Source organism: Monodelphis domestica, chromosome 4 (assembly GCF_027887165.1).
Source record: "Monodelphis domestica isolate mMonDom1 chromosome 4, mMonDom1.pri, whole genome shotgun sequence".
Taxonomy (NCBI): Eukaryota; Metazoa; Chordata; class Mammalia; order Didelphimorphia; family Didelphidae; genus Monodelphis; species Monodelphis domestica.
Genome location: NC_077230.1, coordinates 211,065,014 through 211,091,845, shown reverse-complemented (window position 1 = coordinate 211,091,845; position 26,832 = coordinate 211,065,014). Strand labels below are relative to the sequence as shown.

At 34.6% G+C, this 26,832-nt stretch overlaps 1 pseudogene; it reads left to right on the top strand.

Annotated features, from left to right (window-relative positions):
- The first annotated feature begins 1,015 nt into the window (after window positions 1-1,015).
- Window positions 1,016-2,581, top strand: LOC100029125 (60S ribosomal protein L4-like; annotated as a pseudogene).
- Window positions 2,582-26,832: the final 24,251 nt, after the last annotated feature.

The window sequence follows — 26,832 nt, the reverse complement described above, 5'->3', positions numbered from 1 at the left end:
TTGTTGATTTATGAAGCAGTATTATTCATAATTTTTCATCCACTTCATTCATAGACTTTGAGCACATATTTGGCTTTTCCATTTCTTTGTCAAGGCTAACAATACTTGTAAGCTTAGGAAGTTTCATACTTTCTCTGCTTCATTGTTTTGGAATTTTGTAAAAAATGAATCCTTACCAAAAATAGGGACAATCCATGTTAGTATTGTCTTTCTTTTTAGTTTTTTAATATCAGTGCTTTATATTAGTAGTTTTGACTGGAGTTATTGAAGTTACATAACTTTCTTAATTATCTTTTCTGATTTAGTATGTTTTTATATTTGTTCTAACATATTTATTTGGGGCAGCTAGTTCATGCAACAGATGCAGTGCCAAGCCTAGAGTCAAGAAGACTCACCATCCTGAGTTCAAAACTAGCATTGGGAATTATTATTTTTATAGCATATGTTATATATATATATTATTATTATTAACTGTTTGACCCAGTTTTCTTCAATTTATTCATCTATAAAATGTATATGTGTAAATATGAATATATAGATAGAAAAATCAGTGGATTAATAATGAAGCAACAACAATGATAATAATTAAAATTTGTATAGTGATTTAGATTTTATATGGATATAAATATATACATATGTGAAGAGTTTTAAACTACATGATTTATTCCTAAAATCCTTTCCTGCCTTAATTGCAAGACCCTATGATTCAATGACTACAAGTTTTAGGAAGGGAGGCCTCAAGGAAAAAAACAACAACATTCTAATAGAAACCTTTTCCATGTTGGAAAGGTTGTAATGATAAGCTGTTTATCATTGAAAGAGTGCCACAGCTACATTTGAAGATATTCATTATCAACAAGTTTACCAGCAGGTGATGATTATCTTTAACCATTGTATCTCAGAGATAACCTAAAATAAATGAGGCCACCTAGTAAGATGGTGAGTTTCCAGCACTGAAAATGTACAAGTAGAGATATATATCTACTTCTAAAAAATATTATAGAAGAAATCCCTGCATTGGACTAGAATTCCAGATATGGGATTAGAATTCCAGACATTGAATTAGAATTCCAAATCATTGAACTTTTAAAATGAATTCTTTCAAGGCTTCTGGCTATTCTCGGTCTACAGTCATCCCTTACTATATTGTGGTTCACTTATTCTGACTTCAACGGCAGGTTTAAAGAAAACTAAAAACGTTTTACTCTCCAGTACCCGCCATGACTTGTGTACAGCCCTTGATATCTGTGTACTCTGAAAAGGGGAGTGTAGCTGGCAAAAATGTTACTTTGCCTGCTGTCTTCAAAGTTCCAATTTGTCCAGATATTGTAAATTTTATTCATACCAACTTGAGAAAAAATAACTGGCAACCTTATGCTGTCAGTGAATTAGCAAGTCATCAGACCAGTGCTGAGTCCTGGGGAACTGTCAGAGTTGTTGCTCAAATTACTTGAGTTTGAGGTGGAGGGACACATCGCTCAGGCCAAGGTGCTTTTCGAAATATGTGCCGAGGAGGTTGCATGTTTGCTCCCACCAAGACTTGGCGCCATTGGCTTTGGAGAGTGAACACAACACAAAAACGTTATACCATTTGTTCTGCATTGGCAGCCTCTGCCCTGCCGGCATTGGTGATGTCAAAAGGTCACCAAATTGAAGAAGTCCCAGAACTTCCTCTAGTCATTGAAGATAAAGAAGACCAAAGTAGCAGTTCTGCTGCTTAAGAAGCTGAAGGCATGGAATGACATCAAAAAGGTCTATGCTTCTCAGCCTATGTGAGCTGGTAAGGGTAAAATGAGAAACCGTTGTCGTATCCAGCATAGGGGACCTTGTATCATCTACAATGAAGATAATGGTATTATCAAGGCCTTCACAAACATTCCTGGTAGTACTCTCCTTAATGTAAGCAAATTGAACCTATTGAGACTTGCTCCAGGTGGGCATGTTGGTTGGGCATTTCTGTATTTGGACTGAAAGTGCCTTCTGTAAGTTGGATAAGCTGTATGGCACATGGCACAGTCTTGCTACCCTGAAGATTCATTACAATCTTCCAGTGCCCAAGATGACCAATACAGACGTTATCAGGATTTTGAAAAGCCCAGAAATCTGTATGGCCCTCCATGCACCACGCAAAATGATTCAGCACCGAGTACTCAAGAAGAATCCTCTAAGGAACTTGAGGATCCTGGTGAAACTACACCCATATGCCAAGACAATGAACCGAAATATAATTCTACGCCAAGCTAAGAATAGGAGAATCTGAGAAAACAAAAGAGCTGCTGCACTAAAGAAGATTATGGAGGCAAAGAAGGCAATAGATGAGAAGAAGAAAAAAAAGCTTGGCAGTAATAAGAAGCTTGGAGGAGCAAAGAAGGTTACTGGGCAGATAAAGCCAGCAGAAAAGAAAATTGGAGAAAAGAAGCCACCTGCAGCAAAGAAGCCTGCAGCAAAGAAGTCTGGGGCAGAAAAGAAACCACCTGCCCAGAAAAAACCTTCAGCTGAAAAGAAATCTGCAGCAAAACTCAGTTTACTAGTTTATCCATTGGGCCACAAATCCATTATGTTAATAATGGCAAATTTCTAATGAATAAATACTCTTAAGTGGTTTGGGGGGGGGGAGGAGATACTAAAAAAAAAAAAAACAACTAAAAACTAATTCTATATCACAGAGTTTTCACTATATTTTGCAGATGAATTACTGTACTTTTGCAAAAGTTTGCCAAAGTGAGCTTGTACATGGCTGAGGGAAAAGTGGGAGTTTTCCGAATTAGCTGATGGAATGAAAGATGACCAACCAAAGAACTATGTTCTGTATCCTGGGGGCTGATTGGCTCAGTGTTTATAAGAGTGTGGAAAAGGTTAATAAAAGTGTGGAAAGATTTATAGGAGAGTGGGAAGGGTTTATAAAGCCTATATATATAATACATATAATAAAATAAATAAATATAATACTGCTACTTTGCAGATTTTCACCTTTGGGGGGGGGTCTCTGGAACATAACTCCCAAGATAGTTGAGAGATCCCTGTATTATGAACTGTTGTCTGCATCTGAGCTAGGTTAATCCTTTCTTTACCTATCATTATTTATTTCTTCTACTAAAAGTCTCCTTATTAGTTGTTGAATAAACTTTGAATTTCTCAATCAATCATTTAAAATGCACAATGAACTGGTCTCATCCTACCTTTCAAACTTTATATTACAAGATTAATTTGTACCTGTGTAATAAAGCAGGTAAAGGAGACGAAGAACTGCTTTGTATGTTGCCTTTATGTGTATTTGACAGACCTCCCTCTCTGCTTTTGCTTATCCTGTTCCATGTACCTGGTATAAGTCCCCTGTGAGGCCAAAGAGCCAAGTGGCCAGGAAAGTACAAGGAAGTATCTAAAGCTCAGCTGGTAAAAATAATTAAAGTGGGTGATTAGACCTAATTAGATAATTGGATCTCTGCTTGTAGAGCAGCTTCCATGTAATAATGGCACATTAGAGTATAGCAGGAATATGCTAATTGCCTATTAAAAGAGGTTGAACATTTAGTGTCAACTCTGTCATGAGAAAAGATAGAAAGTCCATTATAAATAAATTAAACCTTGCTCAAGAACTCCCAATATATGAACACATGTGAAGAATAATTATTCTGCCACAATATTAAGCCACACAGATAAACTCAGGATTATGAAAAGGATAATAAATAATAATGGCATATTAATAATTGCAATATATTAATATTATCAAATACCCTACCATGCTTTGGTGTTTGCAAAGTTTATATATTTATATTTGCATATATATTTATAAAATCATCATATCTAATCTTGATACTAATGCAAGGTAAATCCTATTATCCTCCTTGTATAGATAGGGAAACTGAAACCAATATGGTCAGTCACACAGATAGGTGAGTGAAGTAGGAGTCAAACTCAGGTCTTCTTGCTTTTATGTAAAACACTTTTTCTTCTATGCCAGGGAGTTGAAGGTTTGCATTAAAAGAATTATTAAGTACAGGAAAAATTTTCAGTAACTTGGAGAGAATATCTTCTGTTTGATTTTCTACTGGAAACATGTAGCATAGTGTTATGTACAAAAAGAAACTGCCAGAGGAGAAGGTGAAAGTTGTTTTAATATAGCTCTATTCTCCAGCTTATTGGAGTAGGTGGAAGATTGATATTTCCTTGAGAGAATGAGAGGAAACAAAAAAGAAGGTAAAGAAAGGGATTTTAAAGTGTTTCATGAGGATAAAGGGTGGAGGATAATGTGGTCCACAAAAAGAAAAAAAAATCAGTAGGAAGTAATAATGATGAAGGTCTTTCTGTGAAGGAGTTAGATGATTTTTGCAGGAAGTAGGTTCATGTGCTTCAAGGATTAATGCTGTGGATCCACAGGTTCCATCAAGGGAAAGAACATTCATTAACAATCAGAAGAAGAAGGCATAGATTGTATTGATCAGTGATTTCCTACAGAGGAAGTAACTTCCCACTTCCTACTGAAAGCCTGATATAGATAGCAGAGACTTCCTCAGCATTTATCCAGAACACGAGTATCCTCTGAAGACTTGTAAAACCTAAAAAGAAATATCCCATCCTTGTGATTCATGTGACGACCAAAATTGCCTTGAGATGAAATCTAATAAACACGGATATGGATTATGGCTTCTGGACCAAAACCTGAAGACCTCAGGTGTGTAGGCGATATTTTCATTACTACAGTAATTGAAAAGAGAAGAATTCTTAAGGAATAGTTTAGTTTGGAAAGTGAACATCTGGCTTGGCTAAGAGCATTATGTTTAAGAAGAGGGTCTGAATTTCAGGATAATACTTAAATTGTATTTTGTCCCTTCATCAACACTGGGCACCCAAAAAGCACAATAAAATGTATTTCTCTAGAAAATATGTCTATATTATTTGTGTTTGTATATATGTATAGTAATATATATATATACTTATATACATATATTTGTGTTATATACCTATATTTGTGCATGCATATAGTTATACATGTTATATAAATATCTGTGTATATTCATATATATATTGCATACATGCAAGCACATGCAGACATGGATGCATGTAATTTTCTCTCTTCTCCCACACTTTTCAGTTTAAGACTTCATGTCGTATATGTATATAAGTAAAATTTCAAATTCTTCTTTCTAAAGCTAACCCTCCTAATTTTTACCCTTGATCATGTCCTCTGACAACTTTTCCAGCAGATTACCCTCTCTTTCATCCTCTCTTTCTCTAAAATTAAAACTTTCTTTTCTACTTGTTACTTCCCTACTGCTTACAAATATAGCCAAGTTTCTCAGATCCTGTAAAAATAAAAAAGGCTTTTATTATATCTTACCATCTCTACTACCAACTTCCCAGTGTTATATTTCCCTTGCTCAAACTCTTAGCAAAACCATAATCATTAATGTTATTTATTTTTCTTTCACTCTCTTATATACCATATGAGTTATCGCTTCAAACATCATTACTCAACTGAAACTAGTACCAAAGATATCAATTTCTAGATCTAATGACCTTTTTCTCAGTAATTATCCTTTTTTAAACTCTCTAAAGAGTACATCATCACTGGGCACCCTTTACCCAGAGGACTCTCTTCACTATTCATATTTATAACATTACCATTTTACTTGATTCTTTCTACCTATCTCTCTGATCACAGTCACCTTTTCTGTATCATCAACCACAATATTATCTCTACCTATAGATGCACCACAAGGCTCTGTCCTTCCCCCTTTTCTTTCTATAGTTTCTCATTTCAGTCAATCAATAATTAAACATTTTTAAGCATCTACTATGTGCCAGGCACAGTGTTTAGTGTTGAGCAAACAAAAAGAGATAGAAAGATTGTCCCTGTCTTCAAGGGAAGACACAATGTAAATCACAATCAAACAGGGAAATCAGCATGCAAATAAATTTATACAAAGTGATCTGTATTAAGGGTTAATATGAGGTAATTTCCAGAAGGAGGGAAGGCCTCAGAATTAAGAGGAATTTGGTAAGTCTTCTTATAGAAGATGGGTTTAAAAAAAAAAAACTCTGAGACTTAAAAAATTCAAGGGAGGTCAGTAGTTGTATTGAAGAAAAAAGTGTTTTCCAAGCTTGGGGAACAGTCAGAAAGAATTTCTGGAACTGCAGAACAAGTATCTTCATCACAGAACACCCAGGAGGCCAGTGTCATAGGATCAAAATGTAAATTTGGGGGAATAAGGCTTAAGAAGACAGAAAAGAAGAGGTGGTTATTACTTAAAATGAGCTGTCAAAGAATCATGGAAATATGGAAAACCATTCAACTTTCAGGTTTTACTTTTATAAGAAAAATGGTGTTTGGCACTGGAAGCAAAGAGCAAAAAGATTTTAAAGGGAACTAAAAATCAAAATGTTAGGAGATAATAATAGAGCATCAATTTGTAACTGGCAATTTCAGGTCACCAGAAACAGATGTACTAAATGCTGGAGTAACAGATGTGATTTCTGAGTCAATGTAAATGATCTTTAAAGATTATGGTAAAGAATAGGAATGTTTTTTTTTTTTCTGGACTGAACAAGAAAAAAAATTCTAATGTTCAAAGAAAGAGAAAGAATATTCAAATTCTACAGTAATTAGTCAGGCTTCAATTCCTAGACATATTGAATAGTTTCTGAGCCCTTCAAAAATTTTCAATCACCAATAATCAGTCTTATTTCATAAAGACTATACCTACACCCAATAACTTGATTTCCTTTTGTTAAAGGATTACTACTATTAATGTCTCGCTCTAATATAAAAGTGATCTTGCTTTTCCCAGGAAACAATCTGTACCAAACTACAAAAGCTTTCAGTCTAGGATCAGTGAAAGATTCTATGTTTTCTAACCAATCTAGAAAACCTTGGCAAGGATCATAATCAGTTTTTTCCAAATCATCATGATTATCACCATCATAAAATTTGTAGAGCAATTTAATGTTTGCACAGCAACTTAAAAATAATGGCAAATTTAATCCTCACAAAAATCCTTTAAGGAGGATGTTATTATTGTCTCAATTTTTTTGAGATAATAATAATTATTTGCTTAGGGCCACAAGGACATCCTCTGCACCATGTTTTAATCTTTGAATATTCACCAATGACAAGTACAGTGCTCTTAAAATATTGTGATCATAATAAATACTTTTGAATTGGACTATGTAACTTCTCCTTAAGTTGCATACCATATTATATATTACATGGCAAGAAAGGAATATCTAATGAAAAAAAAAATTTTAGAGGTCCTTGTTGCCCCAGAGATTCTTGAATTGCCTGAATTACACTGCTGAGATATTTTATTTGAAATTCTGTTTTCTGGAAGATCTTGCCAATTACAGTCAATTCAAAAGGATTAGCACAAGTTGACAGCAACTATGAATTTAATGGTAAAACAAATTAAAGGAGAATCAGATATTTTTATAAGGTTTTTGTATTTTTCTTAACCTCTTCTTCCAATATCAAAGTCTAAGAAATGTGTGTTATGCTGATCAAATGAGTTGATAATTGATAATTACTGAATCACAAATCTCATTTTCTCTTACAGAAGAAAGGAAGAGATTCATAAGCACATAAATAACCCAGGTAAATCTGAAAAGACTATTTTATCAATTCCAATGTCATAAGTATTACTTTGGGTAATTCTCTTTCAGGACTCTCAGCTCTCTTTCTTTACCTTTCATGTTAGAAACCTACGATGCTTTACAATATAGTGTTAACTTGCTTTCAAATTAAAATCAATGCACACTGTTCATTTATTCTATTCACAACAACCTGTGTGATTTATAAGTCTATGAACAGCTTGCATAAGGTTTCATGTTATCCTGTTGCATACCACTCAATTGACACTATGCTAACATTTTATAACCATTGCAGATTCCATTTCAAGGCACAATTATCTTTATGCCAATTTTATCATGTTTATTCCTTTCATAAACTAAGAAAACACATCCCCTTCCAAAGTTTGTTTTCTCAGAACTTTGGAAGAATAAAGCAATTCTCACATAATTATCTTTCTGTGAAAGAAGTTATTCTCAGAGTTGTTTCTTCATATTTGAGTTCAATTTTCTTAAAATATGAAAATTCCTATCCTGATCAAAGCATAGTGTTCAATTCAAAGAGAAACATAAAATCTAAATAAAATATTGTACCTGCTTTCGTGGAGTTTATCTGATAGGAAAGTATTATATATATATATATATATATATATATATATATATATATATATATATACACACACACAAATTACAACATAATACAAAACAACACATAAGGGCCTCAGATGAGGGTAACATAAAGGGCTTTGAGATATATGAAAGGAGAAATTGTAACTACATAAAGGAAAAGTTAGAGAAAATTTTAGCTAAGTTAATTTATTGGGACATAAAAGAATTCTGGGTGAATATTAGGGAACAGGACATTCAAAGCATGTGGAAACATGTGAGCAAGCCTATAAAGGTATAAAAGTGTACTTATTATTTCTGGGGATACAAAGTAGTCAAGCTTGTCTGGAACATTGGATATAAGAGATAGAGTAAGACAAACTAAAATTGGAAAGTCAGGTGTGAATTTTAAAATCTCCATCTTGGTCTAGCACCCAAAAATTGTGCACACCCACACTACATGGGCATGTGCTAGTCAATGACAAATCAGAAATAACTAACCGCCCACCTGGGCTGTCCTAAGCCAAGCTTGAGCCACCATTGGCACATGTGAGGCACAGGAAGTGATGGAGAGAGCAGCCTCTGGAATTCGCTCACTTCCTGTAGACAGGGCTAGACGCCAGTTCGTGTTAGAAGCTTGAACAGAGAGGATGCCCACAGACAGCTTCCCTTCAGATCGGTCACGTGAGTCAAGACTGATTCCTTCCACCTTGGCCCTTTGGGCCTAAACTCCCTCTGCCTTGGTCAGAGATTGAGTAACCCCTTTCCTTTTTCTCCTCTCTCCTTCTCTCCCTCTCCTTTTCCCTACTCCCATGGTGATTAAACCTCCATAAACTCCTTTCTGACTTGAGTGTTTCATTTTAGGAATTTCATAAGTAAATTCCTTGGCGTCCATTGTTCAATATTATAATAATCTTAAAAGGTGAAAATTTTCACCACAACACAGGGTGGGACCAGATTATGGGAGAACTTCAATGCTAGGTAAAGGATTTTACATTATTTGACAGGCAATAGGGAGCTGATGAAAATTTCTAAAGAGAGACTGATATAAGCCAAACTAAGTCCAGTAAAAAAAAATACTCTGATAGTAGTATGAGTGATAGATTGAACTCAAGAAAGAGAGATCAGAAGAACTGTTATTCAAACAAATCAGGCCCAGTTAAATCATAATAATATCTATCTCTTTTAGTTGAAATGGGATTAGGAAAGAGAGAGCAGATGGGGAAGTTAATGTAGAGACAGACAAAAATCACCTGGGAAGAAACTGGGAGATAGCCAATGCAAGACATAGAAATGCCACATGGAATATCTCATATGAGGAGAATTAAGAATTCTTTCTTTTTTGGACTAGTTAATCAGTTAGTAAATAAATATTTTTTGAACACTAAATTTCCCATGAATTATATTCAGTGTGGGAGGGGGCAGGGGAAGGTGGGAAGGTTGTGCAAAGAAAAGCAAAACACAATTCCTGCCCAGAAGGAGCTTATAATCAAATGGGGGTGGGAGGAACAACAAACAAAAGAAAACAGAAAAGCAAGAGGAATGTGTCTGGCACCTGGTTATGATAAGAAGTTTTCAGGTTACAATCAGATGGGAAATGAAGATGGGCAGACCTCGACCTCCTCCTTAAATGAAGGTTTAGGAAGAAGTCTCTGCTTTGCAGAGAGGGAAAGACCTCAAGGGCAGAGTATGCCGATAAGGAATATGGTGAATGTAATGGACAAATAAGATCATATGGAACATGAAATGTGATTATATAAAATAATATTGGAAAGATAAGTCAAGATCAGGTGGTAGAAGCTATAAAAGACAAACAGACTACTTTATATTTGAGTCTTGAAGTAATAGGGAAAGAATTATGGTTTAAAAAAGGGGAGTGATATAATAAGAACTGCATTTTAGGAAAAGAACATTGGTATCTGTGAATCATGGATTGGAATAGGAAGAGACTTAAGGTAAAAAGAAAAGAATTAATAACTATTGCTGTATTTTGATTGAGAACTGATCAGAGCCAAAGAAAACAGAGTAGATGATAGATGAATTGTAGAAGGTAGATAAGATAGGGGGACTGATTGGATGTGTGGAGTGAGGTGAACTGAGAAATAGAAGATTATCAAGATTTGAACCTAGGTGACTGAAAGTATAGTGGTACCCTTGAAAGAAATAGGGAATTTTGGAAGATAATTTGAAAGATATAATAAGCGCGCGCACACACACACACACACACACACACACACACACACACACACACAACATTGTCATGGAATTAGTGAACCTCTCGTGTCCATCTAATCATCCTTCCCTCTTGCTGCAAGACTAGTCTAATTTTTCTTTCTATTGTTCAAGGTATTTGAGAATTACCTAGCATTCTGGAATTTGTAAATTCAGAAGAATTATATTTTCCTTTAAAGGACTGACAATGACATTAAAATATAATTAACTTTCATTCTTATGAGGGACTTGAATAATCATCTCAGAAGCTTTTAAACACACATATCTAACCCAAGAGAAAACAGAGTAAAGAATGGGTAGACTATGCCCAGTCCTGTCATGTACTTAGCAAATTAAAATTAAAAATAAGCAACACATATGGCCAAAAGGTAGCAGAGAAAATAAAAGAACAAATTGAAAGGAGATAAGAAATGCAAAAGAGAAAGAATAAATTCAGGTGGGTGAATGTATCTTCCTAAAATGCCCCACAGAACGAATTGCAGAAAAAGCCTTCTCTTTTGCCAAATTCCTCCTAAAATGCCTCCTCAGGAGTTCTTGAGCTGGCTTTTTATAATCAGTTTCTCCACATCACTTCCTGTCTCTCTCCCACTTCACAGGATATGATCACAGTCTCCTACTTTGCCTGCTACTGCCCAGAGCAGAGCAGTGCTTGTGGTCTTTTAGGACATGGATTTTCTTTGTTAGTGACTTTCTAAGTGTTAAGTAGGGATACTTTAAGTTTTTTGATTGATTAACTTAAAATAAACAAAGGAAATAAAAATTCTCTTTCACAAAAAGAACCTTATGAATCTTAAAACATCATATAACTGCTAGTTGTAATTATTTTAGAAGGGAAACGCTAGTTCCTAGAAAGGATCAAGGAAGATTTCCTCCAGAAAGTGACTTTCAATTGAGATTTGCAGGAAGCTAGGCATCATAAGTGATATATGAGGGGAAAAAAGCATTATGAACATAGAATATAGTTCTACAGATATACAGAGGCATAGAGAGCAGAAGACAGAATATGATGTGTAAGAATAGCAAGAAGGCCAATTCTGAAGGGACCATTGAATTGATAATAAAGTGTAATAAGCCTGGAAAGATAAGCTGGCTTCAGTGTATAGAAAGGCTTTAAATGCCAAACAGATGGGTTTCAATTTGATTCTAAAGGAAACAGGAAATCATTAGAATTTACTGAGCAAGGAAATAACTTGGTCAAACATGTAATTTTAAGAATTAACTTTTTTACATGTCTTGGAAAGAGGAGAGACTTCAGGTAAGAAGACCTCTTAGGAAGTTATGATGCAGAAGAAATGTGATGAGAGTCTCATGAAAGAGACATAGTAGTATTGATAGATAAAGTGATGGTTGCCAAAGATGTGAACATAAAAAAGACTTGGTAAGTGATCAGGTTTATGGGATGAGAAAGAGTAAAGAGTTAAGGATGATTCCAAAATCATAAACATAGGTATTTGGAAAAAGTTATGGTAGCCTTGAAGGAAATAAGAATGTTGAAAAGTGTGAAGATGGGATTAACTCTCCTCTGCCCACTTTTAAATTTAATCAACAGAAATGTATGCACTTCCACAATTCTTTAGGATACCTACAAACCACGTCCTAAACTGGGCTACAACTCAGAACTGGGCAGTCTTAAGAAAATTCTAAAACTGTGATTGGTCCACATAAAGTGGAAGGAAGGCACAGGAAGTGATGCAAAGAAGAGTCTTTAAAAGTAGTTTCAACTTCCTGTGACTAATGCTTTTTTCTTTGAATTGGCCTTGTAGGAGCTCCAGCTTGGAACCTTGGACTGCTCTTGGATCTTCCTTCAGGACTACCATATAGAGGAGTGTAAAGTCTGATTCCTTTCTGGGCTGCTAGAAGGACTAGTGTAAGTCGAGACCCCTTCCCCCATCTTGGAGTAGGAGGCTGCATGGCTGGATCCCTTGCTTAATTTACCCCCAGGTCCTCTGTCTGGGGCTTCTGGAGCCCTGCCATATTAAAGCCAGAACCAGAGCAAATAGTCTAGTTCCTTAAGCTAGATTTTTACTCTGCCCTCTTTCTCATTTCTCTACTTTAACTCTTTCCCTCTATTTTATAAATAAACTGCTATAAAAGTCATTTTACTTCAGATATATTAATTTTGGTGACCACATTTCTCTTATTTAGTCCAATCTAAATTTTTAACCCTTACATTCTGGCAGAACATGAAGATTATGGCAGTACCTCTCAATTTTCTTGACTTTTCCTTCACTTTGTTACTATCTCAAGTCAGCATTTCTTTGTGGTTGATTCTACAACAGCTGTGAGATAAAGGTAAGTCAAAACATTTTTTTTCCTTTCTTCCCCCTTAAAATAAATAGAACACAGATATTTTTATCTTAACAGCAGAACCCTGAGGCCTCACCTGGGGAAATGCTTTCACACACACACACACACACACACACACACACACACACCCCAAGAAGCATCCTAGCTCCACCCAACATTTTATATCTTGCAGCTCAAAACAAACAAACAAACAAAAACAAAAACAAACTCCTGAATACTGGTGGGTTTGAGAGATAGTGAAATCTATTTTGGATGTGTTGATTTTGAGTTGATTTTGAGGACCACTGATTTTAATAAGGGAAGACAACACATAAGATGAAATGGGGACACCCAGGAAGTTTGAATAGCAGTCTAAGAAAAATGAGGTATGTATAGTCTGGGCATCCATCTTAAATGGAAGTTTTGGGAGGAGCTATTCTAGCAGAGGAAAGGGTAACAAAGTCTGATAATTTTTTTTCTCCCCACTATATGAATTCTAGGATGGTAAAGAAACTATAAGATGAAGAGTCTAAATAAGTAAATTCTGAAAATTAGATTATAATAGGTTTCAATAGTTTCATATAATATAGTTAGGATTTAAATGAAGGCATGTTTTATATATCACCGAATCAGAACTAGCACTAAGAACAGAGAAAGCTGGCAGCTATTTACATGAAATAAGTTGAGCTATTTAAAAAGGTCTTCCCTACTACCCCCAAATCCCTCTTATGAAATGGCTGTACTTATAATCACTGAAATCTTGCTTTTTGGTGTTAAGAACCATTAGCATATTCTAGCTTACTAAGTTATCAGTGACCTAACAGGACTCTGAGAGACAGAAATCTTTTTTTTTTTTTTTATGAAAGAGTAAAAAGATAGTGGAAATGAAATAACTGCAGTTTTACAAATTGCAGACCTGACACAAGGGACATGATTTTAGGGTAAAAATGGACACTAAAAGAGAAATAGAAGGATTACAAAACCAACTGGTTTCTCTTTCATCATTCTCTCTGAGTCTGGACTTGTATGAAAGCCAACTTGCTGAAAGAATAAGATCCAAGACAAGATTAAATTTTAGAGGTCAAACAGAGAATTTTTTAATCTCATTTTTTGATAAAAATATTTTTTCCTTTCTATCACTTCATCTTCTCCCTTGTAAAAAAAAGAAAACTATGGTGAGTTATGCATATTCACACAAAACAAATTAATGTATTTTGTGTGTGTGTGTGTGTGTTTTGATGATTCCATCACCTCTCTTTGAGGAGATGGGTAACACGCTTGACTATTTATCCTCTGGAATTTGGCTTCATCATTGCATAATCAAAAATTTTAAATCTTTCAAAATAATTTGTATTTACATTGCTCTTATTATTACTATAGAAATTGTTCTGGTCTTTTAAAATCTGCATCAGTTTACACAAGTCTCTTGTTTCTTTGAAACTGTTTCTTTATTAAAATTTATGAAGTAGTAACTTCCATCAAACATTTTGTACAGAGTTGAAAAAATCCATTGAATTACAAAGCTTATTAATATCAACAGAAGGGAATTTGGAAGATCTAAATTCCAAAGCATCTTGGAATATTATATAAGATTCTACTATGCAGTCAAAGAAACCTCAGATCTTGAAGTTCTTGCAAACTTAGAAATTATTTTCCTGTTCTCTTAATTTAAGGATACAGGAGATATAAAGGTATGAAGAAGCCATAATACATAAAATTTTGGAGTAGGAAAAGTACTCAGAGATGAATTGAGCAAATGATCATTTCATATTAGACTTGGGTTTAGCTAAGTTAGGAGAGGAGTTTCCTAGATGGTAATCCTAAGCATCAACCAAGAAATATGATATAATAAATGAAAGTTGTTGCAGTATATAGTTAAATATCATACTAAACAGCATTCAGACTTCTAGGCTGTAGAACAGAAACAAGAGGAGCCATTTTTATTCAATATAATTTGAGGCAAGATAATATATCATTTGTGGCAATTTGTCTGTGAAAAGGGACATAATAATATCTTTGAGACTACCTATGACCACACATATACATAGATTAAGTAGGCTGGTTATGTAATAAGAATGAAAGATGACAAAAAGAAAGCTTAAGTAGTATACCAGTAAGCTTAAGCATTAAAGAATTAAAGATAAGTTTCTAATATCCGAAGTAAACTCTTTATTAGGGATCTATACAGAGTAATGAATAAGAACAAATGTATAAAAAAGCATGTGTTGCACCCTCTGTGCTAAGTATTGCACTGACACCAGGGTACTCATAGACACGTGATGCTGATTTCAAGGTGCTCACACTATAATTGTGGGGAAAAAAAATCATGAAAGAGAAATCATCTGCATGGACCACGTAAAAACTCAGAAGTTCTGAGCTTCAGAAGGGAAAAGCAGCAAAACTTTTTATAAGAATTGGCTGCTTCAGAAAAGCAATGCAATTGATTTATAGGATGTAGAGGGAAGGAAGATAGTCAATTTTGGTGTTTCTTTCTCTCACCAAAACAAATTGGTAACAGTTCTGACCATATGGTATTCTCTTTTCAAGGATTTTCAGCAGTTGCCTCTTACCTCTAGGATTAAATATGAAGGCCTTTTGTTTCCCTTTGAAGCCTTCAAAAATCTGGTTTCTCCCTACCTTTCCAGTCTTCAGATCTTGTAATCAGTTGGCACTAACCTCTTGTTTGTTTCTCACTAGGACTTACCATATCACAACTTTGTACATTTTCACAGGGTGTCCTCTGTGCATGCAATTTCTCCCTTCTTATATCCATTTTGTGGCCATCCTGATTTCTCTCAGGAAGCCTTTTTAAATCTTTCTTAATACTATTTATCTTTCTGTTGATATTAAACTTATCCATTCTACATGCTATTTTATAGTTATTCTTATGTTGCCTTATCCATTGGGTTGTAAAATCCTTGGGAACAAGGGGTACTTTTGCTTTCTTTGTTTTTACAATGCTTTAACTCAGTGCCTGGTATATGGTAGAATTTTAATAAATGCTTATTGAGCTGACTTGAATTACATCTTCTCAATCTATATAGCACCACTGGTCTGGAACAAAGAAAAAATAGATAAAATAAAGGGCACCCAAAATAAGAAGTCATCCAGAAGATGAATTCTGAACATTGTAATAGGCACATAATGAATTTTATTTGAACTGAACTGAATTGAATTAGATAAATAAAGGGAGAACCAACATTGATGAACTCACAAATCTATCAAAATACTCTGTTCCTATCATCATTCTCACTAAGACCAGCACCAAGAGATTGCAATTTCTACATGTTTACATGTGTGTAATATGAAGCAGTTGCCAAAGAATGTTAAGCAGATAATCTAGTATATCTACAATCTTATGCATTGAATGGAAAAATATATTTGACAATTTTAAAACAGCACAAGCTAAGGAAGAAGTGGAAGGAAGAATTTAGTTTAGTCTGGCTTCCAATTCTGGAGAGACTTTGGTGTCTGGTGCCTAGTGGTGGAATACTTTGGACTTGGCCTGAAAAACTGTTGAGAGAGTAAGGGGAACATAGGAAAGGAACTAGCACTCTACTGATATCCAAGTAGAGTGAAAAAGAATTAGGATTTGCATACTTGGCTAGCAGACCAATGAGGCAAAAAATCCTGTGTCATGTAAATAAGTCATCCTGACGAGAATGGTATTCCCCATATAGACAAGTTATGTTATCAGGCTTAAAAGTATTCTGATTTTTTTTTCCTCTCAAATACTTCTTATTTGCTCCAGGAGATTCTGAACATCTGGTCTGTGGTATACTGCTGTTTGTTGAAACTAAGGTCTTTAGACATCCTTTGTTTTAATGAGATCTCAGACTTCAGAACAATCCTCTTCCTGAGTTAAAGATGCTCTAGTAAAATAGCATACCATATTCAATAACTGGAATCTGTTCAAATAGAAAAGAATACAGAAGAGAGACATCCAGAGATTGCTGCAAAATCAAGTGTATGTTAAAGTCTTATTGTCATACAGAATTTTTCTTCAGCTGGGAAAGAGAATTCAGGATGCTAAAACATTCTCCCTTGGCTCCAGTTATACACTAAGTAATCTAAAATTTCATTGACCTCCAAACCAATAAAATAAATAAAAATTTGTAATGTTCCAAGTAGGATTCAATTTAGTAGGACAGAAAAAGGGAAAGTACTTTATTTCCTAAAATAAATTTGCAGTATAATAATCTTTAGAGTGAAGTCACTATCTAAATATGCCAATCAAGGTTATATGACCAAGTGATACTAAGATTGAATGTTATTCTCTGAGACAGGAAGATTTAAATTGAAATTCTACCATAAACTTTTATTAGTTATCTGACCAGGGCAAGCAATTTAACCTTTCTCAGCCTCAGTTTCCTCATCTGTAAAATGAAGATAATTAATAGAACCTACTGGGATGTTGTAAGGCTTCAATGAGATCATATCTTTAAAGTTCTTTACAAATTCAGCACTTAGCAGGGTGCCTGACATATAATAAGCTCTTAATAATGGTTATTGACTGACTGATTGATACATATAGCTTGCAAACAACAAGCCTGATTGACTTGAAAGCCAGTCATCCCCTTTCTTATTTTTTTCAGGGTATATCTCTTCTGTCCATTGTGTTTCCTACACTTCAGCATATTGGTTGCCATTACCTTATGGAGCTGACCTCATTAATAAATAATTGTATGTCATGGGTAAGATGATTCTCTAAACCAACCTTTTTGCAGAGCAGATTTGAGATCCATTAAGGTATATTTAACCCTGAGTGGGGAAGAAAAATAATTGGGATCGATGAGATAGAAAGCAAGCACCTTGAAGTAGTCAGTCAAGGTTGGAGTTGTCTGGGGAAAGTAAACTGGGCAGTATTTTAAATGCATTGGAGTTCTTCTCTGTTGGGGAGGAAGAGGTAGCCTCTGTATATATGAGGGACATCAATTTTTAATACTGATTTATATTCTGTATTTTCACTCTGTCTTGTATGTAACTACATCAATCTTTTTAGGAAAGAAAAGCTGGGTAGATAAAACTATGCATTCAATAATGTATAACTCTGTTTCTTTTATGTTTGCTGTTATAAGCCCACTTGTTACTAAATGATATATTTTTAATTAGCTTTGTCTGTTTCGCATCCAAAAGGCTGGCTGAGTGTGTTCTCCCTACAGACCTGTTAGCAAAATGACCTGTTCCAGGTTACAAGTCTTTTCCTTCTCAAGGTAAGACAAACAAGGTACATTTTATTGAAATGTTAGACTTCAAATCTTTTTATGTTAGACTTTACATCAATCCAGTCGATCCTAAGTTGCTTCCCTTATCCCTTACTACTGTCTTAATTTTTTAGGCACATTCCCTGAACTAATTTACTTGTTTTGTGTGACATTTTTACTCAGCTACAATTTGTCATAATTTTGCCTCATGCCGTATCTCAAATTTCAGCCCAATTCAATTAATCCCCCTCATTTCAAAGGCTTGTTTCACTGTCATGACCTGTTCAAATTTTTACCATTCTGAATATATCAGTTAAGCAGCATTGGAAAATTCCATTTTGGGGACCATATTTTGTCCAACTTGTAGCAGTGTCCAAAAAATAGGATCTTGGCAGAAAGAGACATCAGTCATGTAGAAATATGTGTTCATTGGATAATGAAAACATTCTAACCCCCCCAAACGAATCTGTCACTCAAAACAAAATGGAAAATGCTATACAATCCACTCAATAAAAATATTTTGATAATCTAATGTTCATCTATGGCTATGTGACCTCAATTTTCAAAGAATTTATTCTATTTGGACAGATCACAGACTGTCCATACTTTCCTTCCTGGTACGGGAGGCATCTGCTTCCTTTATGAAAGAAATATATTCATTCCTGATCAGCAGGTTTTTCCCACACAATCATTTGAACTCTCTCTTGCTATATTTCTGATATATTTTATGACATTTCTCCCTATAATCCTTTCCATTGACAGTCTAAAACTTTGATTTTCCCCAATGTACTACCACTTTCCTCCCATTCTGTTTTGTTTACTAGAAAAATGGAAGGATTCCACCCAGGATTAAGAAATATCTGTATTTTTCTTTGTTTTATGGGTTACCAAAAAAAAAAAAGAATAATTAGCTGGGTAAATTATGTAGTATAGTAGAGTATTGGACTGGGAATCAAGAAGATCTAAGTTAGAATCCTACTTAGGTATTTACTACCTATATGACCTTGGGTAAGTTATTTATTTTTCTCTCATCATTATCTCTTCTGTAGAATAAGTATAATAGTTTTCACTTCCTGGGGTGATTATGGAGATCAAATGAAATTCTGCATGCATATTGCCTTATATACTTTAAAAGACTGTAAAGTCTGGGTATTATTCACAAAAATTAGAAATGTAAACATATTCCTTCATTAAAAGCATTCCTTGAAATAAGAACAGGTCAAATATGATAGATGGGCATAAAATTTAGATCCCAGTCAACCCTTCTCAAGAGCTTAGAACAATCTATCTTTGTCAAAAATAAAGCTAAATGTCATGAATATTATGTGTTTGGACCCTGTCATTCAAAATGCTATCATAGGGAACCTAGGTGACTCAGTGTCAATTGCACTGCTGAGAATAAAAAATTCAAGCATTATATTAGTCAACAAAGATTTATTGAGCTCTCTACTATAATAGCTACCATATATAGCTTTGCCACTAAGTAGAAGGGTGACTTTGATTAGATCAATTCCTTTTTACCTTTATAAAAAAGGGAGGAGATTCATAAATGAGGTTGGAAAGATATTAAAAATGTTGAAATATAAACAGGAAGGGGGTCGTAAATAATGTTAATTAAATTGAGGGGAACAGCCATGAGATCCATCAAGACAGCATTTGTCTGTCTCAAAATTTGTCATCCCCTCAGGTTGACTGGTACTACCCCTCTCCGTAGACTTGGCCTGAAATCTCCAGCTTCAAATTCACTACTCTGTGTTAAAATGGAAAGAATGAGAAATGTGTAGGAATGAAAGCCACCCTTGAAATTCAAGCTGAAAAGCAAAATGTCTTGGGCTTGTGGGATATTGCTTTATAATACTCTCTAATTAACCTGTTATCAGGGATTTGTTTATCATACTAGAAGTCTTTCAATCTATAAAATCGAGGTAATCTGGCCAGTGAGTAGTATCAGACAAAGGACAAGAAAATGCCCAGGGAGAAAAAAACATATTAATTCCTTCTGCCATAATGAAACAGGATAAGGTATATACTAGTGAGGGGTTACTGAGGAAAGGCCACTGAATTAGGGGTCCAGAATAGCATTATAGTGTTCAGTGTTAGAAAAGAGGTCATATACCTAAGCTTCAAGGAATGATAAATTTTGGATGTGTCCAAGAGCTTTCTCTCTACCCCAACCCCATATCCATTTTCCATTTTTCTCTGGCTTTCTTTTCACTTATCTAATAACGGGATTTTGAAATATAGAATGAAAGACTGCTGTCACTAAGTCAATCAACAATTATTTATTAGGTGCTTATCATGTGCTAGAAACAATTTGGAAGACTGAAAAAACAAAAGAAGAGCAAAAACAGTCCCTTTCCTAGTATGTTTGGGATGCTTAGAGGGAGGGGTTATTGGGAAGAGTCCTCCAGTGCTGTCATGTATGGAGATGACAGTGACATTTGTATGGAATATAGTTATTAAGAAATATTTATGGTGTAGAGGTAACAGAAACTGAATAACTAGTCACTTTAGTCCTGAAGTTCATTCAAAAAATGGATTAAAAATCAAAGAAATAAATGCCTCATTTTCACAAATAAAAACAAAAGTGGCTAGTATTAATTAAAAATTTAGCAAATAAAAAGAAATAGTGGAAAATTAAATATACCAAAATTTATCTCTCTGTCCCCAAGCCCCTCAAAATAAAGTCTGAACTTTCTAGATTTATTATTTTTACATTCTGTGGGAAAGGAGTGGAAGGGAAGAAAGAAGAGGAAATATTTTGGAAAGTCAGAAGTTTGGCTAAACTCATAACAAAAGCTTGTGGGTTTGGGACTTATCCATTTCTGTTTGCTTTAGTTTCCAATGGGATCTCTGGAAAAAGAATGTTCTCTGATTGGGACAAAGCCAGAGATCTGATTTGATTTGTTTTTCCCTATCAGATCCCCAGAGCCCCACTTCTACCCTGATATGGCCCCCTTTATAGTCTGTTTATATGACTCTCTCTGTTTCTTCCTTTCTTTTTTAGTCCTTCATCTCAGGAAAAAGAATTGGAGAGATAAAAATTTTGGGAAGGGACACAGAAATGAGGGGAAAATGTTGAAAAGGGGGAATATAGAGATGATAAGGAGATATTAGACATAAGGAAAACACTATAGAGTTAGTCATACAGTAAACATTTGTTTAATAGCTAATATGGTCTAAGTACTAGGCTAAGTGCTAGTGAGGCAAAGAAAGGCAAAAGTCAGTTTCTGCTCTAAAGAAGGTCAGCATTTAATGAAGATAGCTATTTGCCATAAAAATCAACAGATGATACTATGCTAAATGCCTCTATCAATAGCCATAAATACTTTTTTAAAGGTGACATAACTTGCCTCCCAAAAGAACAACAATATTATTGATTAGATAATGCTAATGTACCTATAATGATTGAGTGGTTTTGGAATCAGCAAAATATAAGTTGAAATTCAGCTTTAGACACATTTGCTATATGACTTTGGGTAAGTTAACCTCTGTCAGCCTCAGTTTCTTTAATGGTAAAATAGGGAAGACAATAGCACCTACATCCATGGATTTTTAAGAGGATTAATATAGATAAAGCACTTTGCTGAATTTAAAATAGGATATAAAGAGTTATTTTATTGGTAGATGTTAAAATTGCTTGTGTAGGATCAGAGAAACTAAACATTAAATGAAATTACCTGAATGTTTATCCAGATCTCCATTTTTTAACTGACATATTTGGAAGAGTAGAATGGTGGTTATGTTTGAGGAGTTATGAAAGAAGGACTTTTTATTAGTCATCATCATTATTAGTAGTATTTTGGATTAGTCATACAGTTTTCCAAAAAGATTTATATACATCTGTTCATTTTATCCTCATAATTGTAAAAAATAGACTCAAATACAGGATACAATCCCCACAAGCCTTTGCTCCACTTCCCCAAAATGTTTTGTAATCTCACGCAATTCTGAGGTGGAGCAAGATGGAGGAAGGATTTAAGCTGGTGGCAAAGGATTTTTCTTCTTCTTTTGGACTTCTGTTTTGGAGCAGATGCGTCTCTTCTGTGATGTGAGGTTATCTGGCCTAGGCCTCTGGCCTAGGCATGTGTTTTTTTCTTATTCTGTATTTTCCTTAATCTTTAACCTTTAATAAACCTCTAAAAAATATAATACTCCTTGAAGAGAGAAACTAATTTCTACCTGCCTCAGTCTCCCCATATTCCTAAATTTTAACTGTTACATAATAACCCTGTAAAGGAGTAACTGCTACTACAAATAATTATTTTTCTTATTCTTATTATCTTTTTATCATTTTTACCTCTGGATTCTATTCTCTAATATTACTGTTATACAATAGCCCCCTTTTATAGATGGGAAAACTGAGACTCAGAAGATTTGTTTTCTTGCCCATGGGTCCCCAGGTAATAATTGTCAGAAGGAGGTTTCAAATATGTCTTAATTCAAACCATCTATCCAATATGTATACATATTTCTAAAAAACACTTTCCTTTAAAAATCATTCAGGAAGGTAATTGAGGTCCTTTAGACATAAGAAAATGAAACTATAAAGGAGGAGAGACCAGGAGTACAAGCAACAATGATCATCATACTCAGCTATTTTGCCCAAGGTCACTCCTGATGCAGATAAAACATTTTGAGATCCAGGGGTAAAGACTAAAGCTAATATTGTTATTGGGAAATTAGGCTTTACTGCACATGTGGGTCATTATTGCTAAATGGAACAGTGACTTAATATCCTAATAGCTTTACTTCATAATTTCTGATCATTAACAAGGACTTCCCCCATGTAATCTTGTCTGCTGAATTCCCAAAATGAGATAGGTTACAATTACAGTTCTGAAACTAATACATCATAGAATCATTGAATGTTAGGCATGAAAAAACATTCTCAAGAACACCTAATGCAACCTCACATTTTAGGGATAAGGGAACCATGGCCTAATGAGAAAAAATAGCTTACCCAAGAGCTAATTAGAGGTTTAACCAATTAAGTAAATATTTTAGGCACACATATCCTGTGTCATGAAATGGTCAGATGCTGGAGAATCTATGAGTATTTCCATGGTTCCTCTCAGCAGAGTAGGAGTGCACAATCTACACACACACAAATACAAATCAATTTACAAGTTGTAATTTGATAGGTGCCATAATATGAAGAATTCCAAAATCTCAGTTGAGTATTATCTCTCCTATTGACTAGCTATAAGTAAGTTGCTTTATTTTTCTAAGCTTCAATTCTTCAACTTTAAAATGGATTGAATAACACACTTCTCATATCACAAGTTTTGATGACAATATCAAGGCAGGGGAGTTGGAAGACCTTGTCTTTAGTTTTGGTTCTGCTTCTTTCTATCTTCTTACTGTCAACTGATTTTGAAGAAATCACCTCATGATTCTGACCCTCACTTTCCACATCTGTAAAGTGAGAACACTGAGCTTAGACTCTCTTTTTCTTCAGATTCTTTTATCATATAAGAAAACATGTACAACTTGCTTAATTCCTAGAAAGTGCCCTGTGATATTCATAATTTTGTAGGGTCGTAGATTTAGAGCAAGAAGAAAGCTGAGATGCCTTTGAGTCCCATCATCTCATGTGATGAAACCCAGGAAGCTAAAATTATGATAAAATTAGCCCAAAGTCACAAAATGTCAGAGGCAGAATTTGAACTCAAGTCTTTCATACTCAAAATCCATCTCTCTATCCACTATGCCACCTACCAATGGATGAAGCTATTATAACTTTTGGGATAATTATTTTAGTATTAATAATAATAAATGTGAATTCAGGAGGTTTTAATTTAGTTAAAACTTCATTAAGCACTTATTAAGCATCTAATGCTAAAATATTTCAGAAAGATTAAGACAGACTTCTAATTATAATTACAAAATGAAAGGTTACATAGAAATCCAGCTCTTCCACATAAATCTCAGTTAATATGTGAAAAGAGCCCTAAGATAGATGAATCGTCTATCCAGTAGAAAACCTCATGGAAAGCTAACAGTAAGATAATGGAGTATGAGAGGCATATTAGAGAAGCTAACAATAACTATTAAAAGAGAATGAAGGTGGAATATGAGTGATATTGTGCCAGGAAAGGTGGCTTGAGCTCCTCAAAATATTTTGGAAGCCTTTTGGTGCTCTTAACTGGAAAGTTTAAGGCCAGCATTAGCTGCAAACTTGGGATGAAAATCAGAAAGAAAAGGAAACATATCCAGATCCCATAGGTTATTGCATATGGAGATAAGGAGTGACTGTAATTGCCTTGATGCAGTGGAGGTCACAAAGGAAGGGAGAGTTCTACCAACCTAAGGAAAAAGAGATCTGCTAAGGCTGAACTCACATAATCCAGGGACTGAGGCTGGGATGGAGCCTAATAAAGTCATTGTTCAATTGTTTCAGTCACATCTGACTCTGTCACACCATTTAGGGATTTCTTGAAAAAGATACTGGAGTGGTTTGCTATTTCCTTCCCCAGCTCATTTTTCAAGTGAGAAAACTGAGGCAAATAGAGTTAAATGACTTGCCTAGAGTCACAACTAGTAATTGTCTGTGGCCAGATTTGAACTCAATAAGATGAGTTTTCCTGACTTCAAGTCAACAACTATATTCCCTGCACCAGCTACCTGCCCCACCACAGAGGAGTCCTACTGAAAGTATTCAAAGGTACTAGAGGAGCCTGACCTGAACAAAAGGTCCCAATAAAATTATTGTTAATAAATATGAGTTAACAGAAATATAACAGAAAATATAGATTAAGAAAAGCTCAGGAGATAATTCCTCAGGAAAAAAGTCATCATTCAGCTGGTCAGCTAGCATTTATCAATTGTCTATTGTATTTCAGGCACTGAGCTAACCATAGAACAATTAATAAACATTGCCTAAGGGGAAAAAAAGATGTAGCCATAAGTCCTATAATAGTGGATGGAAAATACTGAGCAACAGATAAGAAATAAATTATAAAGTTAATGATTGTTCATAATGAAAAAATATTGAAAGAATAAACAGATTTGAAAAGAAGAAAGGAAACACTAACAAAGTGATAAATAATCTGAAAAACAGAATTTCGTGGTCCAAAGAAACAAAAAAAATAATTTAGTGAATTTAGAAGATTGGAAAAAAATGTAAAGTGTCTACCATAAATATATTACCTGGAAAACAGAATCTGAAAAGGATTAAATTTAATCAAAAAATTTTAACAGCATGTTTTATTTGTTTTTTTTAAATCCTTACCTTCTATAGTGGAGTCAATACTGTGTATTGGCTCCAAGGCAGAAAAGTGGTAAGGGCTGGGCAAGGGGGGTCAAGTGACTTGCCCAAGGTCACATAGCTGGGAAGTGTCTGAGGCCATATTTGAAACTAGGACTTCCTGTCTCTAGGCCTGACCCTCAATCCACTGAACCACCCAGCTGCCTCCATTAATGGTGTGTTTTAAAAATTAATAAAAAATTGTACAGATTGGTTAGATTCAGAGTCCAAAGAGAAAATAGAATCAACAAATCAAATAATGGTCAGTAAACATTTATCTATTACTTACTATGTTCCAGACAATATGTTTAGGACTGAGTATATAAAGAAAACTAAAATACAGCACCTGACATCAAGAAGCTCATAATCTAAGAGAGAAAGAGCATACAAATAACTATGTTCAAATAAGCTATATACAGGGCAAATTGGAAATAATCACCAGGAACAAATAATGACAATTAAGATCAGTAAGAAAAGATGTTTTATAGGTGATATTTTTGTTTGAACCAGAAGGAAGGCAGGAAAACCAAGATGAATATGAGGAAGGAGAGAATTCTAGATAGAGAGAGCAACCCCTGATAATTCTCACAATCAGGGTATTGAGGGTCTTATTTAAGGAACAGAAAGGAAGCCATTGTTACTGGGCTGAAGATTAAATGGGAATGGGAGGTTGAAAGATATAAGATTGAAAAGGTAAAGGATTTAATATTTGATCTTGAAAGTGATATTGTCACTCCAGAAATTTAGAAAAATCATTTTGACAGCTGAGTAGAGAATTGACTAGAGTAGGGATAGACTTATGGAAGGCATACCAACGAGCAAGATATTAAAATAGTTAAAAAGTGAGGTGATATGGGATTGTATCATTGTGTTGGCAATGTCAGAAGAGAGAAGGATATACTAGAGAAAGAATAAAGAGAAAATAGATAGGCCTTGGCAATAGATTATATAAGGGTGATGTGAGAAAGAGAAGAATTAAGGATAACCCACAAGTTGTGAGTCTGAGGGACAAAAATGATAGTAATGACCTTGTTATTGGGAAGTTTGAAAGGGGAATGATTTTGGAGGAAAATTAATGGGTTATTTTAATATGTTGAGTTTATTATGTCTACAGGATATCCAGTTTGCAATGTCTAATAGGTCATTGGAAAGGCCTTAAGAAAATATTGGTAACTAAAAACAATTTAGTTGAATAGAGAAGTGAGACTGCATATTATAAAGAGCTAAGAAAAGAATGAGAGAAAATAAAGAGATATTTGGATGAATCAAATGAAAGGCTTTTTTTTAAGATGGGGACTACATGAACATATTTTTAGCAGTCAGAAAAATTTCAGTACATATGGAAAGATTGAAGGTAAGTGAGAAATGAAAGAAGCAGCAAATTCTTGTAAAGCCTGGGATGGAATAGGGTCACACGTACATAAAGAGTAGTCAGCCTTGACAAACCCTATTATTTCAGTCAGGGGCAAAGAAGGAGATCATGCCAGAAGGTATCTGGGTGAAGGGAGATAATAGAGAGGAGTGGAGTAGAGAGAAGTCTTGTTGAATGGTTTGAATTATTTTTGTAAAATATGAGACAAAGATCTTAACTGAGAAAGTCATCATGGAGTAGGCAATAGGAGATTTGAGAAGGGATGAAAAAGAATGGAAAAGTCAGTATGATGAGTAGATTAGTGATTTAATTTTGAAGCCTAA